The sequence below is a fragment of the Cupressus sempervirens genome, chromosome 9 (assembly GCF_028749045.1).
Source record: "Cupressus sempervirens isolate cs-2001-9-10 chromosome 9, ASM2874904v1, whole genome shotgun sequence".
In the NCBI taxonomy this organism is placed as follows: Eukaryota; Viridiplantae; Streptophyta; class Pinopsida; order Cupressales; family Cupressaceae; genus Cupressus; species Cupressus sempervirens.
In genome coordinates, this window is record NC_143126.1 from 325,416,551 (window position 1) to 325,436,681 (window position 20,131).

Consider the following 20,131-nt stretch of genomic DNA (forward strand, 5'->3'; position numbering starts at 1 on the left):
GAAAAGGTTGTAACCGCTGAACTTGGGCAGGAAGAAGCAAACAATCTTTCAAATGTTGTTCATGCCGAAAATGTTAGGCTTGAGCATGATATGGCATTCCTTAAGGCAGTTCTGGATGATACTCAAAAGGAACTGCATACAACAAGAGGAATTCTTACAGGTGATAGTATCAAAGGATTGGGAAATTGAAAGAAGTGGACGGTATTTGAACAAATATGGAATAACAAGGAACAATTATGTCATCTCCAGCAGCTGTCAGAGATTGCCCTTCGTCCATGAATAACAGCATTTACAAATCTTTATAAATGATTTTTCTGATGTATGTCGTGTCTATTCCATGCTCTTGAGCGTTTGTGGAAAAGAGGACAGGTGGAGGCAAATTTATATGAACAAATGCTTCATTGCTATGTGGATTCAAAATCAGAGAATGAATCGAATACCCAACTGTCCCGATGCATAGAAATGCCATTAATATAAACCAGATGGTTATATGAAAAAGCATTGAATCCAAAGAAGTTGGATATAAACGTACAGGAAGGTCTAGACATATGCGTGCAGCAACATCTAGACAAAGTCTGAATGATATCTGAGGAATACACGGGAGAAAGAAGATCAAATTACAGAGAGTGTTGGAACGAAGTGGAACCTACGCAGAAGGATTTAAGGCCGGTAATTAATGGAGAGATGCAAGCATCCGAGCCTTTATGCATTCTACGGGAAAATCTTTAGAAAATTTGATTTTCTCGGACTATAGTCTTGAATGGAGTTTGAGAGCAAATATAAGCCCGATAAAATACAAGCCTTAAAATTATTAAACCATTGATTGTTTTAATCAGAATTATATTAAAATTTTATATTGGTGGTTATTTGTTATAAAAGGGTGCAATGGTTAATAATGCCCCTTCATCCTTTATAAATAAGGGATGTAAAAGACACAATAGACACAGTTCATTATTTTATATTTTAAAAGTGTACCTATCCTATGCTCAATGATATATTTTTATTCTTTTATTGATAAAGAAAGGATTTTTTGAACTAACCCTGTGGATGGTGGATTATTGAATAAATTATTGTGCGATTCTGGAGTCGAACTGTATTGGATGTGATGGAGCCCAGAAATTCGTTATTATATTTATTTGACCAATGTTGTGGAAAGGTTTCTTTCTTATATTTTGATGAAGCAATGATGTGTAAAAGAAGCAAGTTATTAATATTTGGTCAGCACATCACAAATGGAGGAATTAATGCAGCATGTTACATCTGTAAAGGGACCTGTCATGGATGTTATTATTAAAAATTTTAAGAAGATTACCACAATGGAAATATGAGGTCTGAAATCAAAAAAATCAAAAAATAAAATAAAATAAAGGATTGTCAAAATTTCTGACATTTATAGAATATTTGTTAAAAAGAAGGGCACTGCAAACTTGGATACTGCACTTTTACCAGATGACAAAGAGAGAACATTCACAGATTATTTGATCAGCCACAACAGCAAACTACCAAGATTCAACAGAGCTCCTCCTTGCAACATGTTGAATATGGTGAACTTCTTGATACTTTGGGGCTAATGCTATTCGCAAGACAACTATACTTAACGTCATGAGAAGACTTTTGCAGGCCAAAACATCATGGTATCTTCTTATGTACAAAGGAAACAGACCAAGCAAATTATATATCAATCCTGAACATAGTTCAAGGGCAAGTTGATCCCACACAGGTACATAAAAGTCTTTAGAGAATACGTGAAAGGAAACTTGCTAACTTTATTGAATGGGGTCCAGCAAGTATTCAGGTTGCTTTATCAAAAAAACTTCTTATGTACAAACTGCTCATAGGGTTAGTGGTCTTATGCTGGCAAGCCACGCAAGCATTCGGCATCTCTTTAGCAAGTGTCTAAGCCACTATGAGAAGCTGAGGAAGAAACAAGCCTTTTTGGACAACTATCGGAAGTTCCCCATGTGTGCTGACAATGATCTTTCAGAGTTCGATGAATCGCAAGAAATACTGCAGAGCTTAGTGGATGAATACGAAGCTTGTGAGTCACCAGATTATGAAAAATGGAGCAGGAGGATTCAAAAGCAAGTCGCAGGCGTATAGATGAGTCCCGACAAACAGACTAGGTGCAACCTAGAGATGCTCCTTTTGCTGTAGGAGTCCGGAAGTTCTCACGCGCAAGGCACCCGCGTGGATTCATTATAAACGAAACATTTGTAATACAAATCTTACGTTTGTCCATTTTTTGTTGCAGGTTAATGAGGATTCGCAAGGAGTAATGGACGCAGAGCATTCGTGGGTTGAAAATCAAATAAACCGCCACACATAACAGTTTGGGAAAGCAAATATTTGTCCACGCAAACAGGTATACGAGGAACGGATGAGGCACTAGATATAAGGCGTGCACAGCAGAGGCTTAAAAGACACTTCACGCAAAGTTATCCAGGGATGGACACTTGCCACGAATTGCAGAAAGAAAAAGATTGGTGACTGCCTTTGACACTAGTAAGTTTCAGATGGGCATAGAAAGAGCAGATGATGGTGGCCACAAGCAAATGAAGTTATAATGATTGAGCACGCACCCAGATTTATGAATCGTTAAAATGCAGAAGTATGAATAGATTATGCCTGCGTACACCAGGGTTCAGATGCGCATGAGTAAAGAGGCAAGAGAATATGAAGAGATATAATATGTTAATTAAACCGCCGGCTAAAGAATGGATTGTATTTTGATTATTTCATAAACACTAGCAGTCAGTCATTTGTTTTGAAAAGGTGTGATATTAAAACACAACTTTTCATAAAAGACATAACCTTTCAAAATATGACCTTTCATTGTCTATATATGTAAGATATAAAATGCAAACAAGGACAATGGGAGACCGCTTCCTTTGAAATCTATAAACTTTCTATTAGTATTATTGGAATCTTTTTGTCTGAGAGAGAGGCTGGAGATTTGAACAAAGCAAAGGGGAGTTCGATTTTTTGAGTATTGTTTCCAAAAATTGTATGGATTCAGTTGTGTTGGATTGAGCATCAAGATTTTGAGTGTCTTCATCATGATTTGTCCAGCAATAAATCAGTAAAAAATTTTATTTGTCTTAGAGTTGAACCATACATAACTCGTCCTTTATAGTTGAGTTGTTCATTTGTTTTTAATTTATTAATTTGATAAGTACATTAAAATTGTTCGCTGCTGTTCAGATTTGATCAATACAAATAGTGTAGGATATCATCTTGTTCTCATTATTTGTATCTATTATGCCCGTGTGATGGTTAAATCATAATAGACTGATCTAAATACGTTAAGTTGTGACAATTTGTGGCATGAAATTAACTAAATTATTAATAAATATCATGCCAACAATACTGTAAGGTTGTATGTAAGAAATGTATGTTTGGCTCTATCGCCCAATTAGAATTCAGCACTGATCATAAATCTGCTCATAAATTTTGAACCCAATGCTGGCATTTCTCTATTCTTTTCCTTTGGCAATCTGATTTCATTTAGTAATTTGTCTATTTTCGTTTCAGCAACATATAACATCTTAAATAAAGTAATTGAAGTTTGAAGATAAATAATCCAGAATGTTTCCTTGATGCTTGCCAATTGAGGAGTTTATTTGATTGCTGTAATCCGCTATAAATCGTTTTGGAAATTAAGTTTTGCCATCCAGGATTTAGGTAAACAAGCCTTGGTCCAGTGGAACCAAAAGCGCAGAGGATTGAAGTCAATCCTGTCAAGTTGGCCAAAATCAATTAGATACCCAGCATCGAGCAGGCAAGGCTCGTAGGTTTCTAACCGGTGATTTTGATAACCAACAGGATGGATCATCCGTAAGGAGTGTCTCCAGTACAATTTTATTTCCGGATCAGTAAGAAATATTTATTTGCATTTATTTGAATTAGAGTTTTAAAATTATTATTAAATTGTGTCCTTTATAAATGTTTTTATTATTTTCTATAAATATTTTAATGTTCCGACAAGTGGACTGGGTCATTATTGCATTTTAAAACTTGATAAACATAGATATGGTGAAATATTTAATTGTTTCCATATTTATGTCTAGTTTGTCTCCGCAGGAGTTAAAGTGTATCCTAGACTAGTTTAAAATTGCGTTTATATAATTGATCCAAAGCGTCTAAATTGTTAAAATTATTTATAGTTTAAATACATTGAACTTTATAAAGTTGTATGTTTCAACTTATAATATTGACTCTGATTGCCCATTTAATTAAGCACTGGTCTTTTATTCTTGATTCATAATCCATATGCTGGCAACTGTTTCATTTCTTTCCATTGAGAAAATAATATATTCATTTGTTGCAATCATCTATAATAATCACTTTTATTTAAAAAACTCTCATATTCTTTTATTATTCTTAATCTGTAATTCACAAATTTGAAGTTTTCTATATTTCTTACCATTATGAAAACTTTCATTGTATTCGTGTTTCAATCGATCTGCTTTAAGCATCTTGGATATAAGGTTGTTGTCCAGGATCAAGTACACCTGCCTCGGTTTTGCAAAGCAAGAAGCACAGGGGATTTGGATCGCATCAATCAATCCTGTCAAATTGGCCTTAACTGGTTGGGTATCCCAACATCGAGCAGACAAGGCTCGTAGTATTCCAATCTGCAGTTTTGGGAACCAACAGATTGGCGACTCTGCTAGGGAGAGTTGCAGCTCAAACCTTGAGTTTTTGGTTTTGATATCAGTAAGAGTTAGGTTCTATTTAATTTTTAAAACATTTTGATATATTTGAATTCTAAATTGATGAGTTTTTACACTGCATTTTAATTTCTTTAAAGATTGCAATCTCTTGGAATTATTTTATAAATTTAAAGTGCTTTATGAAGATTTGATTTGGTAGAAGCATTGTATATTTATTTTTAAGCTTTTTCTGCAGATTCGATCTTTGGTAAAGTATACTCTGCTGGAAGGAAGAACTCGGATTCTTGAAAATTCTTCATTTCCTCCATTTCGAGGTGGCGCCTCTATTCTATTTTAATTGGTACTTTAACAAAAGAAGTGCCTAAATCATTAGTGACTTTGCTAAGGAAGAAGACTCAGAAGAAAGTGCTATATAGTTTTTTCAAATGTATTGATCATGTCAGAGAAAGCCTTTTATTCTAGATGGCATCAAGCCATTGGATTTCAGCAATTTTGATTATGAACCTAGCAGGTTATCCCCAAAGCTTTCACAGCTGGTACCAAAGTTCCATGGAGAATGGGATGAATCAGCAGTTCGACATTTGGATGCATTCTATACATTTGTAGAAGATTATGAGATTTGTGCGAAAGATCAAGTGATGAAGTTGTTTGCCAGAACATTAAAGAACGATGCGAGGCAAGCATACGAATCATTACCCACACAGTGTATCTTGTCTTGGAAATGAAGATATGTGCTATGAACAATATGAAGATCAGAATTGCAGCATGGAAGAGGATCCTAATATGTCTCTACTTGATGCATTTTTCAATATAGACAGATATGTGTTGTGAGGTTTTCACAAAATTTTGAGGACCCCCTTTATTAAATCACTTTGGCAAATTTTTTGAGTTGTCCAAAAAAATTCGATTTGAGTCTTAAGAATTCTAAGTCTTGGACACCTTCAAGGTCAGAGGGGAGAGGGGTAGACTCATTTTCACCCCGTTTTAAGCTTGATTTTCCAGAATGACCGATTTCATCCATAGGCCGGACAAATTTCAAAAAACCATACTTGGCAGGATAAAATTGTAAAATTTGTACTTTGACGGTTTCTTTTGAAAATTTGGATATAATTGTGTAAATTTGGATAATTTTCAAAAAGTGAAATTTTGTTAGATTTGAATTTTTTGGAAAATCTTGAATTTCTTTGATGAAAATTTTTCTTTTGTGAAGATGAAATCAAATTGCAAAATCGATTTTAGACTCTAAAAATGATTTTATTGCTTAGCAAAATCGATTTGAATTGAATTGCAAAAATTGGCTTTAAATGGATCAAAATTGCCTTGAAAATTTTAAGCCTTTAGTGAAATTGGTAATTTAATATTGAAAAATGGTTTTTGGCTAGCCAAAATCCGATTTTAATGACATATTAATTGCTAAATCATCATTAAATGGAAACATTTAGCATCTCCAAAGCATTATTTATTTTCTTTTTGCAATTTTGGTCTAATTGGTAATTTTAAAAAGTAAATTTCATCTTGGCAAAGTTAAATTTTAACTAAGCATTTAATTGGGGGCCAGTTTTGTGTTCTAATTAATTCATTTCTTGCTTCTAGGGTCCCAGTCGGCCAGCTATGGAGAGTAGGAGAGTAGGAGAGTTGGGTATAAGAGGAAACTCTTTCCTCTTTTCTCCTAACTTCTCATCTTCTTCCTCTTTGGTGTTTGGCGATTTTGGCAAGGGCACTCTTCTCTTGTTTTGGCGAATTTTATTTTGGAGCAGCTCTTCCATCCCTTGGCATTTTTTTTCTTAAGGCAGATTTCTTTGTTGCTAGGGCAGAACTCTCCATGTTTGGCGATTTTTTGGAGGGAAAAATCTGCACTTTTTCTTGGCAATTTTGCATGCATCTAGGGTTTTGGGGCGTCATTATGGACTGTTATGGGCAGTATTTTCTTCATTTTCAGATTTGATCCTTGGCATCATTTCCAGTATTCAAAGGCAGCAAGATCCATCATATTTGGGCACCTTCATTTTGGGTGATTTTAGGAGGTTATTGTGATCAAAGGTCTGATTTTGGGCAAATGGTGGAATATTCCAAAGGATTAAAATTCTGATTTGCAAGGGATTTGAAATTCTCAAGTCTGATCCTAAATTCCAAAAGGAAGCTCCGGCTATTGGTAAAAGTAACTTTAAATCATTTAGAGTTGAAAGGGGTCCTTAAGCTGATTTCCTTCTTTCGTTCTTGTCTAGATATTGTCTCCCTTGGTTCTTCTCGCATTCATCATCCACCACTTCACCATACTATCATAGGTTGACAAGATGGTAGATGTTAATGCAAGCAAAAATCCTAAGAGAACAAACACTAAAAAAGACAAAGAGGATATGATGCCCAAAACAACTTTCTTCTCGAAAATGAGGCGAATAACTGATACCAATGTCGGTACAGTAAATATGCTATAGATAAAGGACAATCCCCCTTGGCAAAGAAGATACAGAAGGCGGTTGCACATCACGGCCCTAGCGTCGACACTTCTATTTCAACCATGATGAGCAACGTTGGGGTAGCACTTGATTTTGAAGACATCAAAGAAGAGAACGTCAATGAGGCAGAATTTGGGTCAAGATTGGATGAGTTGGGGAAGGCTGCCATCAAGAAGAAACATTTGGACACCCTTGCCTCCCTCAATGCCTCTATCAGATATGCAAAAGAGTATGTGAAGGATCGTGAGAAGACACTACAAGCAGCAAACAGCATGATGAAATCGGCTGAGCTCAAGACAAAGCATACACCTTGCCCTCCCATAGAGGAAGTCAACGAAACGCTAGCTAAGTTCATTGCCTTAGCTGAAAGAATGAAAGAAAAAGGGAGATTTATATTAGAAGATCATTTGATGTAAGCCCAAGTGGCAATTTCTCTTTCTTCTAGGATAGGACAAGTGTCTAATTTTAATTGGCCACCATTTTGGTGCCTCCTCATTGGTTGCCACTTTTCCACTTTTTTCATTGCTCCATTGACAAGGTGGCATCTTCTCATTGGCCGATGGGGTGGCAACTCTAATTAGGATTTCTAGGATGCAATCTGGATCGTTGATTTTTCTCTTTATCTCTACGTCGGTTGTACATTTTGGCCTCTATATAAGGCCATTTTGCTCTCATTTGTGAGGGAGTTATGTTGGAGAATTGTTGCCAAAATACTATCAAAATTGTTCTCTATTCATTGTTGTGGCTTGCATGGTGGATATATCTGATCATTTTGGTGTATTGCATGGTTCTTCTCATCTCTCAAATTAAAGTAGGATTTCATTTCATGTTGTTAGAGTAGAAGTAGATGGCTAATTGTATGGTGATGTTAGTGAATGTTTGATAGGGATCTACAACTAGGCCACTAGCATCTTAGCCGCTGGTTAGGGAGCTTTGTGTGGTAAACTAGTTCTCTTTTCCTTTGAATCATTGCATCTATGGAGGTGGAACCGCTGGTTAACTTTCATTAGATTCGATCCCCGTCCATTTGCTAATCTTTCCATTCATAGGAGTAGGAGTAGAATAGTGAGTAGTTGAGTAATCGAATTTCACTCTAAGAAAGTTAGGAAGGTAGAAGTCATTAGAAGCATTATTGCCTCCTCCTCGCGCAATCAACATTATCTGGCGCTACATCCTCCACCATCACTATCACCATCAACATCACCTAGCACTCATACAAAATCATCACCATCTCACCAAAAAACCCAAGTCATCCTTGAATGAACAACATAAGGCCGCCTACGTGATTACTAGCAAATCACATCGATAAATTGAGCTAGTCTCCACAGGTGTAAAGAAAATTGGAGTTATTCTCATGTCCCATGAGTATTAACTTTTTACGAGAGGAATTGTGTGTTTGATACTTTGTATCAGATATTCAATTGCTAACATGTTATGCAATGGTACAAAAACTCACATCAACAGTATGAAGGCGAGACTTCAGCACATTTGTTTTTAAGGATGATGAACGCTTACCATGAGATTTCATCAAACCTCAAACCTCCTTACAAGGAACTTCTAAGCAAAATTCTTGAGTTGAGAATCTCGCCAAAGAACCCTGATGTGAAACTTCTTCTTCAAATATGGGATTAAGCTATTAACAATGAAGCAAAAGATACTAAAGTAATACAAGAACATAATGCTGTTTTAAATTCAAATGTAGAAGAAATCGAAAAAGAATCTGATCATGATGAGACCGGTAAGGAATTAGACTATGAAGAACATGGAAATGATGAAGAGGATTCTCTCATTGTGGATGAGATTTCGATCTTGTTAGATATGGAATATCAAAAGTATGCTGAAAAGGGTGGTAAAAATTTTCTTCCTGTACACAAAGAAAATCAGATCAAGGAGAAACAAATTGATGTGTCCTATGAAACATTTAATGAACAAGAAAATCTATTCATCTCAACAAATCCATATCACTTTCATGAGGAGGAAAGCAATGAATCAGAAGGATCATACACTCCTCAGAAAGATGATATATTCGTTGAAGATGTGCATCAATTTGGACACAATTTCAAAGAATTTTCAGATCCCATATATGACAAATTAACACAAAGGAATGAAGAATTTAGTTCTTATATACTTCTAGATTTCGAAAACAACGTAAACATCTATGAAGAAGAAAGTGTATCCAAGAATGATCTCAAAATCATTTCAGACACCCTATGCAACGAAATAATGGAGAATCAGGACATAATATTTTGTGAAAGCAAAGTAGGAAAGAAGTTTCAGATGAAGGTTCTCACAAAGATATTTCTAAGGTTGCCTTCTTGAGTCCATTGTTTGAAGAAGAGTTTTTAGAACAAATATATCAGCACTATGATGATATGCCTAAGGATGATTCTGAAAATAATGAAAATCATAGCATATGTGGAGCAATATATTCAAAAGAAGAACTATTTTCCAATCCATTTTACGATCAATATTCTCATGTCCCCTTCTCCGCACTAGTGTTATGGCGCCAGGTTAATCTATCTCCACATCCGAATAGATTAACGGCATTAACTATCAAGATGCCTACCAGTCACGTCGGGGATTTTATCTTAAGTATTCCAGTTATTATATTAAAGTGTGTGGATAAAGTTACTTTATGTTATAAAGTCATTTACTTTATAAAGTGACTTAAGTGACTAAAGGACGAAATTGTTGTTTTATCCCACATCCCTTATTTCAATGTTTTTCCCTCACTTTGAGGTTATAAAAGAAGGGACCTTGCATTGGGATTAACAAAAAGAATTTATGAAACCAATACTTTGGTATGTCCTGGTTGCTTTAATGTAACTAGTTAGAACTCCAAGGACGAAATTTGTCGAGTTTGGCTTTTCCGAGGAAGTTGGACGCTACCCCAAACTCCTCTCTAGAAGTTCAGGTAGAAACTAGCGAGTTCAGATGGAAAGTAAGTGCATTCTATTTTGTTTACATGGAATAAATAATTTATTTGGTCTATAGTGGAAATGAGCAAGGATTGATGAACAATTGGCTACGAAGAACATATCAGTATTGGCACCAGCAGTCAAACACGCGGATTGAGTTTCAGTGAATGTGTAATCTCCATAGCACCTAGCATATGCAGACTGAAATTGCAAACAGGAGCTCCCAAAACGTGGTCAGTCCCTCCCCTTACGTAGCAAGGTGTGTTGACGGGAAGGTTGGTAACACGGGATTCTTAAAATCGTGAGTCTCATTGATTAGCCGCGACCTGGGAAAACACTCGAAAGGCATACACATGTCAAAAGCAGGGTGAAGGAACAACAGCAGTTGGAAATATTGGAGGAGACTTGGTTGTTTTCACAAGGATCTTGGTTAGCAGCAGCAACGTCCTCTACATCCTACCACGGGTCGAGCTGCCATCTTCCACAACACGGCTATTGGAACAACACATTGACAGTCAGCAAGCCGGGTGAGTGCTGGGTAGTGTGACCGGTTGAGTGTTGGGAGCATACATGAACTCCTGTAGGGTACCCTCCATTGTTATGGGTCTGTTCCTTATACGTTCCCATACATTCCCTCTGCATTATTTATACTGAATATTTTTAATAGGGAAGGTCTGCTTATCTTGTTTCTTCTCAATACATAGTTAAGGTCTCCTTGTTGTACTGTCATGTATGCATGATGAAGATTATTAAACTTTAATCTCAAAACATCTTCGATTGGTTGTGTTTCCGTTATCATATTTCATGGCCCTTGCTTCAGTAACTAAGTAATATATCGTGTATAAGCTGAATAATTGCTGAGGGACTGAGTTTTCATAACAACTGTTTGACATAATACTTCAAGTTCAGATTGGAAATTATTGCTCAAAAATAGCAAAGGTTGTTACAAATATTTTCATTCAAAATGTGAAGATGAGATGCAATCGAATGTACATAATAAGGAGGAAGTGTTGGAAGTTAGTCCTGAAAATTTTTCAAATATCTTAATTGATCAAATTCTTGACAAAACGGAAGTAATAATGCTTGATTGCAGGTTATATTCAAAATTTTCTTGTGAGGAAAATCATTTGGAATGTGGGGCAGATTATGTGCAAAAGGAAAATCAAACAAATGTGACTCGTTCTAATGAAAATATGACTTCTTACATGCATACGAACCTTCCATTCAGCAAAGATCACAATATATTTAATGACTCCTCAGCAGCAAAACAAAAGTCATATGCCAAGGATTGCATTGAGGAAGCACAATCAATAAGTATTGTTCACAAAAATGATGCATGTGATACAGGTATGAAATATGAGCAGCATACCGAGGTAAGTATCCTTGAATACCCTGTGGTAATATTTGTTAATAATATGGTTAAAGAATTGCTTTCGAGTTTTCACCATCCTCCTTTTGAGGATTTTTCTTTTATGTATATTAATCAAATGAATGAAGTAAGAAATCATATGCTTGAATTAAATAATCAAATTTATTTCTTTTTAAAAGATCCTATTGATAAGGCAAATGTAAAATCTAATCTTGAACAGGAGATTCACTTGTCGTGTAATGATTGTTTTCTAACACTTGTTAATGGATCAGATTTTATTAAGGAACAATATAATACTATATTCAGCAAGTTCAAAGTGTTACACAATCAGAACCGGGTATTCAATAGAGGAAAGAAGTGATGTTCACTTTTTGAGGGGCCTGGGGCCACCTTGTTTCATCGTGCACCATGTTAAGCATGGTGCTCGGTCTGCTCCTCCAGAGATAGCTGGAATCTCACTATGCCCACAAGGGGTATATGTCCCCAGCAAGAGCCACTGATAAAGCCTAATTTTTGTGCTTCCAATTGTACACATTTTCATTATGGACAAGTACATATATTTTATCTAGTCTGCAATTTGTTACATGAAAAGGCGGGCTACCAATGACAACATGGAGACATGCTGACCTGTTGATCACAATTGTTGAGTCTGTCTCATTCAAGAGGCCCCTTATTTGATGTCTACCTTACCAAATGGAGTATATGTGTATCAGCAGCAGGGGTAATGGACAAGGCAAATAGAGAACAACAAAGATTTTATGCAACAACGAACAAAAGATGATTATGAGTGATGGGTTGTGCAGGGATATGTCATAACAGGTGTCAAAGACCACACAAATTTGCTCTCAGCAAATATGTATATGATATAGTGTTTGAAATAGTATCTTGTATCAAGAGATATGTAGCAGCAAATTGACTATCGAAATGATAATCATATATAAACATCAGCACACCTTGATCACCCTTGGATTTGGAAAGCACAAAAGAAGAAAAGAGGTATGGTATGGACCAGTCCTCAGATATCCAGAGATATGAAAGATCTCAAAACTGCAGACCAAAGGCGTCAAGGACTACACAATATTATAAGCAAGCTATAGCTATGAGTAATGACAGTTAACTATTGATAGAAGGAAAACATGAAATGGAAACGACTAGGCAGACAAATGCAGTGGCACCTCTTCCTAAAGCTGACTCACACATTCGTCCTAAATTTGATAACTGTGAAACAATTCAAACAAATGAGAATACCAGCACAAAAATAGAGGAATGCCTAGCCTGGCAGGGAACATAACAAAAAAATGGAGCCAAGTTCAAGAAATCAATACCTGTCTGAAAGATATGCACAACTTCCTTTAGAGAAGGCTTCCTGGAATAGGGCTCAATTAGCTCATGATTCTCAAAGTGATCATTTTGTGTCAGATATCGATGTTGAAGCAAACAAAGTAACATGTCCAGAAAAGAGGACGAGATCATTATCATATGTCCAAGAGCAGTATGAAATAATGCTAGAAGTTGCATTGAAGAAAATGCTATTACTGAGAATCGATTGTCTGCTGCAATAACAAGTAAAGAGGCAGCTGAAAAGAATCTCTCATCTGTTGTAAAACTCCACCAAAAATCTGAGACAACACTGTCAAAAGCCCTGAAAGAGATTGAATTTTTGAAAGAAAAGGTTGTAGCCGCTGAACTTGGGCAGGAAGAAGCAAACAATCTGTCAAATGTTGTTCATGCCAAAAATGTTAGGCTTGAGCATGATATGGCATTCCTTAAGGCAGTTCTGGATGATACTCAAAAGGAACTGCATACAACAAGAGGAATTCTTACAGGTGATAGTATCCAAGGATTGGGAAATTGAAAGAAGTGGATGGTATTTGAACAAATACGGAATAACAGGGAATAATTATGTTATCTCCAGCAGCTGTCAAAGATTGCCTTTCGTCCATGAATAACAGCATTTACAAATCTTTATAAATGATTTTTCTGATGTATGTCGTGTCTATTGCAGGCTCTTGAGCGTTCATGGAAAAGAGGAGGACAAGCGGAGGCAAATTTAATGAACAAATGCTTCATTGCTATGTGGATTCAAAATCAAAGAATAAATCGAATACCCGACTGTCCTGACACATAGAAATGCCATTAATATAAATGGGATGGTTATATGAAAAAGCGTTGAATCCAAAGAAGTTGGATATAAACGTACAGGAAGGTCTAGACATATGCATGTGGCAACATCTAGGCAAAGTCTTAATGATATCTGAGGAATACACAGGAGAAAGAAGATCAAATTACAAAGTGTTGGAACGAAGTGGAACCTGCGCAAAAGGATTTAAGGCCGGTAATTAATGGAGAGATGCAAGCATTCGAGTCTTTATGCATTCTACAGAATAATCTTTAGAAAATTTGATTTTCTCGGACTATAGTCTTGAATGGAGTTTGAGAGCAAATATAAGCCCAATAAAATACAAGCCTTAAAATTATTAAACCATTGATTGTTTTAATCAGAATTATATTGAAATTTTATATTGGTGGTTATTTGTTATAAAAGCGTGTGATGGTTAACCTTCATCCTTTATAAATAAGGGATATAAAAGACACAGCAGACACAATTCATTATTTAATATTTTAAAAGTTTACCTATCCTATGCTCAATGATATATTTTTATTCTTTTATTGATAAAGAAAGGATTTTTTGAACTAAGCCTATGGATGGTGGATTATCGAATGAATTATTGTACGATTCTGGAGTCGAACTATATTGGATGGATCATCCGTAAGGAGTGTCTCCAGTACAATTTTATTTCCGGATCAGTAAGAAATATTTATTTGCATTTATTTGTATTAGAATTTTAAAACTATTATTAAGTTGTCCTTTATAAATATTTTTATTATTTTCTATAAATATTTTAATGTTCCGACAAGTGGATTGGGTCGTTATTGCATTTTAAAACTTGATAAACATAGATATGGTGAAATATTTAATTGTTTCCGTATTTATCTCTAATTTGTCTCCGCAGGAGTTAAAGTGCATCCTAGGCTAGTTTAAAATTGCATTTATATAATTGATCCGTCACGTCTGAATTGTTAAAATTATTTATAGTTTAAATACAATGAACTTTATAAAGTTGTACATTTCAACTTATAATATTGACTCTAATTGCCCATTTTATTAAGCACTGGTCTTTTATTCTTGATTCGTAATCCATATGCTGGCAACTGTTTCATTTCTTTCCATTGAGGAAATAATATATTCATTTGTTGCAATCATCTATAATAATCACTTTTATTTTAAAAACTCTCATATATTCTTTTATTATTCTTAATCCATAATTCACAAATTTGAAGTTTTCTATATTTCTTACCATTAGGAAATCTTTCATTGTATTTGTGTTTTAATCGATCTACTTTAAGCATCTTGGATATAAGGTCGTTGTCCAGGATCAGGTACACCTATCTTGGTTTTGCAGAGTCCGAAGCGCAGGGGATTTGGATCGCATCAATCAATCCCGTCAAGTTGGCTTTAACTAGTTGGGTATCCCAACATCGAGCAAGCACAGCTCGTAGTATTCCAATCTGCGGTTTTGGAAACCAACAGTCCCCTAGGTTCATTGCCTTCACTGGAGGTTATTGTTCTTCGCATTTGGTGGGTTTTTCCTTGTCAAATGCATGTGTTTCTGTTTCATCCATCCATGCCTCCCCTTCTTTATACTCACCATATTTCGTTGGTAACGAGTTCTTTTCATCCCCTTCATCTCCTTCATCCACCCCTAGCATTTTGCAACTCAAAAACAACTCTTAGTCTTCCATTTGCCAATGGAAGAGTCCATTTAATGAATCCAAGTCTCTCCAATTTTGGGATTCCCAATTTATTAGGTTCCATGCTTCTCTTCCCCTCATCATTTTCTTCTTCGACTTCAAAATCGGACAAGGATGTCATATCTTCACTCACCATCTAGTTCGTAGGTTGATTGTGAACTTGCGACCTCTTCTCTCCATCGAAAGAGTATTCCTCTTCCAATCGTGATTCACTTTTGCTTGCACCAACCAACCCCGTCCCAGAATTGTGTCATATCCTTTCCTCTTATGTAGGATCACTACGAAATCCAAGACAAAGGGTTGCATTCCAATCATCACTATATGTGCCATTAGATTGCCAATAGGAGAATAATACCGTGTTGGTCAGTGCCTACCAATTGAAATGTCAATGGCCACAGTGTTGGTTGCCCTAATTTCCTCCATGTTTCCTCTAATAATCTCCATCTACAATGGCGTCCATCAGGATGGTCCCAAAGATGCCCATCCCCACCACTGCAGGGTGTCTTCTCATATTCACCGCAAGTAACATCAGGTCCTCCTCTATCCCAAGAGGAATCTTCTTTCCGATCGAGTTTTCCCTTTCACTATAAGTACTCTTCACTGCCTCATCTAATGCCTTCGATGATGGTGTCTGTCATGTCCCCAATTTCTGCCCTTCCTTAGTGACAACATTTCTAGCAGGGTTGGTCTATTATCTGGTTCCCATAGGCCAGCAGAGTGTAGAGGGAACCAACCCAGGGACTTTGTGAGTCATGCATGAGCTTCCCAAGTAGTTTGGAGCAGTAGACAACAGTTTCCTACAATTTAGGAGAGATTCCTAATTTGTAGGGATTGACTACGAGTTGTCTAGGAGGCATTTGGAGACCTTGGCGAACGTTTTGGAGACATAGAGTGCATCTCCTATTTTTTTGGAGGCATTCCTATTTTTTAGGAGGAACTTCCAGTTCAGTGACAGTTCTCTCAGAGGTGCACACAGCAGGGGAGTCATTGGGACTCAATTTTGGTTGATTGGGGCTGTCTCCTACTTTTTAGGAGCATCCCTAGATTTTAGGGATGGACTACCAGTTGACACATCTTGTCCAACATCAGTCATAGACAGGTGACAAGGTCAGATTCATGTTTGATTGGTCATTTTGGGCCTTTTGGGACCATTTGGGAAATATTTTAATATATTTAAATATTTCCTAAGTTGGTGATTAAATAAATTAAATAAGGTTAAGTTTTAGTCATTTTGGAGTAATAAGGGGTTTTTTGGCCTCATCTGGATGTGCATCCTATGGTGTGATAGCTCGTTGGAAAGGTCTCAAAATTCTCTAAATCTTTCTCTTTGGTCTCAGGGCATTTCAGTGAATGGAATTCTATCTATGAGGAAAAAGGTCATTTTCTAGTAACATGACTACTTTAAAATAAGAAATTATAACATTTTCACTACACAACACCACTTGGAGACACTTAGGGTTCGATTTGCAATTGAGAGGGGGTTATAAGGAGATGGAAGCTTCATTCTAAGATCATCTTTTGCATATTGAAAAACTTGTTTTTGTGAATTGGCTCTGAGAGAGCAATTCTTCATCTAGGACGCAAACCCCAGGTTCTGGACTGGCTAGGACGTAGCCCTCAGCAGTTATTGGCATTGGATTCTGCAGACCGTGTGCGTTGCTATCAGGGATAGAGTACACCATTCTTTATTGTGGATTTAGGTTGCAGATTTATGATTTCAACGTTACAGATTGATTCTTTCAGCTGGGACGTGATTCCTTGCAGTCTTACGACTGCCATTTGCAGCAGTTTGGCATCATTGTTGGATGTAAGCTCCTTGGAACTGCATTGGATTTATTATTTGGCTTTATAAATCAGAAATTTGCCTGGTACGATTTATAGCAATTCTGATTTGGCTCTATGTTCTTATTTATTTTCAATCTCCTCTCATGTTTATTGTTTAGTAGTCATTACTATTGTGAAAACTATCAAAAAATACAAAACAAAAACAAAACCTTCTGCAACTTCTGTCTATTCTCAACGACCATCAAAGAAATCACAGGAAAATATAGTTTATTAATTTAAAAACTACAGCAGATCAGCAAGGGCATCCATCAGGGATCTTTCAGTGTCATGTTTAATATTGTTGTTCTATGTTGTGGCATTGCAAGAGGGTCATTTAGTTTTATGGGGATTTTAGCTTGCATCACCTACCTTATGATGTTTTGCTTCACCTAGGTCCTCATTGAGGTACTCGCAATATCATTTGTTTCCTTACTTTCTGCCATCATTTCTTTCTCTATTTTGACTTTTGCTTCCCGCGTCTTTTTTTCTTCAAGATTTGGGTACGCAGCTTTCTTCCCTTGTGTTTGGGTGACTGCTAACACTTCTTCCATGTTCCCTTTGATGTTCAAAAGCTTCACCCCTCACTTCGGGCATTTTGACTTGTCATGGTCTCCAGGACCACACCATTTACATAGTATAGTCTCTGGCAAAGTGGCCCCATTGATTACAGCTACAACATTGTATCATCGGTCACCCACTTGGGTCATACTGTATACGGTTGAGACCTTTGTTGTTATTGTTATTGTTGCTTACACCTCTTCTTCGTTGGTTGTTCCTATATCCCCCCGACGATGCCACGTTAGTGTTTGCATTCCCCATTCCCACAGCTCCTGAGATGCATTCTTCTTGTGTCATTAAAACTTGATAGTGGCCTCTAATTTTCATGTTGAACGAACATTCTTTGGTGGAATGCCCGGCTATCTTGCAGATGCCACAAAACAGATTTTTGGGGTAAGAGCCCTTCCTGTGGCCTTTCTCTTCACACTATGTAGACCATAAGTCCCCTTCGATACTTCAGCCAGGGTTAGTCTTCATGTTCTTAAATTCCTTCATCATGCGCAACATGTCATTTTGTAGTGCTTAGATCTTCTTGTTTAATTCTTCATCGCTGTTCTCTCTAGAAGAATTGTCTTCCTCATAGGATGATTTGTTCTTCCTCTTCTTCCCCATCTTGCTTTCGCTTTCGAGGTTCAACTCTCCGCTACATGCATCTATGTATGGCGTCGATGGTACCATTTTCATTTTCTCCGAAGTGCAGGTTTTAATCCTTCAATGAACCAATGTTTCCTCAAGTCATTGGCTAGTGGGCTTTCCATCTTCCCCACCAACTCCTTAAGTTTCCTCCCATATCCGCAGACGGTCTCATTCTTCGCTTGTTTGGTGTTGTAGATTTCCGCTACAATTTCATTATCATCTCTTAATAGTCGGAACTCTATCGCAAACTCCTTCAAGTCCGGCCATGTGGCTACCTTTGCCCAATCAACATCAATGAACCAATTGATCACTACTCCCCTTAGAGTGGTCAGGAATTGTCGCACCCAATCATCCTAGTTCGTTACTTCGTTGGTCATCCATATGGTCTCACATGTTTTACAGTGTCGCACAAGGTCTTCTATACCATCACCCATGAATTTAGGCAGTTTCTACTTATGTCCTGTCATAGCTGGTGTCAATTGTGTTGTTACAATTGGTTGTGTTGGCTGTAGCAATGGTTTTTATTGTACCTCGTGCAAGGTCTATGTTTGCACCTACGCTTGCTCACCCACTTCTCATTGTTGTGTGGTAGGTTCTAAACATAGGGCTCAAATACCAAACTGTAATTGCTCATTCGGTGTGTGGGGACCGAATGGAGTGTCTCGATTACCCCACGCTCGTGTTGCTTTAACACCTCTAGCTGTGTTGGTTCCCTCTTTACTCCTGCACCGGTTCTCCACCCATGGTGTGCAAGACAAGTTGATGAACTCGTCCCTCATTTCCTCAATCCAAATTAATCTTTGTTGTGTCTCTTCTATTAAATCTTGACTACTTCTCACCCACTGACGGTCAGGCAAACCATGTGCAACTGTGAATTGCTTCCTGCTAAACCAAGATATTATTGCAGATCCTAGACGGAAACAACATCATGTAGTGCTTTTCCTATCAATAGAACTTTCGGCCCAATCTGAATCTGAATACCCTTGAAGTTGTATTTCAGCATTATCATATTTTAGATTGAATCCAATGGTTCCATGTAAGTATCTCAAGATGTGTTTGGCAGCCATGAGGTGAATTTTCTTAGGTTCACACATGAATTGACTCAATGTATTTCTTGCATAATAGATGTCAAGATGAGTGTTTACCAAATACATCACTAATCCAATTATCTATTTGTAGTGTGTGGAATCTGTAGGTTCATATTCAGATGCATCACTTCTAAGCTTGTGAAGATTTGTCTCCATTGGTGTGGATAAGGGTTTACTATCCATCATTCCAAATTTGTTCAATATGTCAATAGTATATTTGCCTTGATTTAGGAATATATAGTTCTCTTTTTACCATACTTCTAGTTGCAGGACACTCAGATCTTTCATATTGAATATAGACGCAAGATCATGTTTGCAGTCTATAATGAGATGATCTCCTGTAATTAGTAAATCATCAACATAGAGAACAAGTATCAACATATCACCATTTGATACTTTGAAATATATATTTATTGTCTATCTTTTAATATCATGCCCTGGGGACTTGTTAAAGGCCGTAGAGAGCTTTCTTCAGTTTACACACATAGGAGTTCTACCGTTCTTGTCATGGATGACAAAGCCTTCTAGTTGTTCTAGATATACTTCTTCATTAATAACACCATTTAAGAATGTAGTCTTTATGTCCATTTGATGTATCTTCCATCCTTTGGATGTTGCAATAGCAATTATAGTTCTTACTGAGGTATATCGAGCAACAAGGGCGAATGTTTTTTCATAATCAATTCCAGCCTTTTGAGAGAAACCTCTCGTGACGAATCTAACTTTGTGTTTTTAAATACTACCATCTGATGAATGTTTGACTTTGAATAGAAATTTAGAGGAGACAACTGCTTTG

General features: G+C 36.8%; 1 protein-coding gene and 1 long non-coding RNA gene across 6 annotated transcripts in view; one reads left to right on the forward strand and one right to left on the reverse strand.

The window, feature by feature from the left end:
* Nucleotides 1-20,131, reverse strand: part of LOC149538676 (uncharacterized) — a 198,091-nt gene that overhangs the window by 134,301 nt on the left and 43,659 nt on the right. The gene's annotated exons all lie outside the window — the stretch shown is intronic.
* On the forward strand, nucleotides 1,339-2,918 carry LOC149538678 (uncharacterized). Its single transcript, XR_016356573.1, has 2 exons — nucleotides 1,339-2,123; nucleotides 2,252-2,918. It is a non-coding gene; the product is annotated as an uncharacterized LOC149538678 (long non-coding RNA).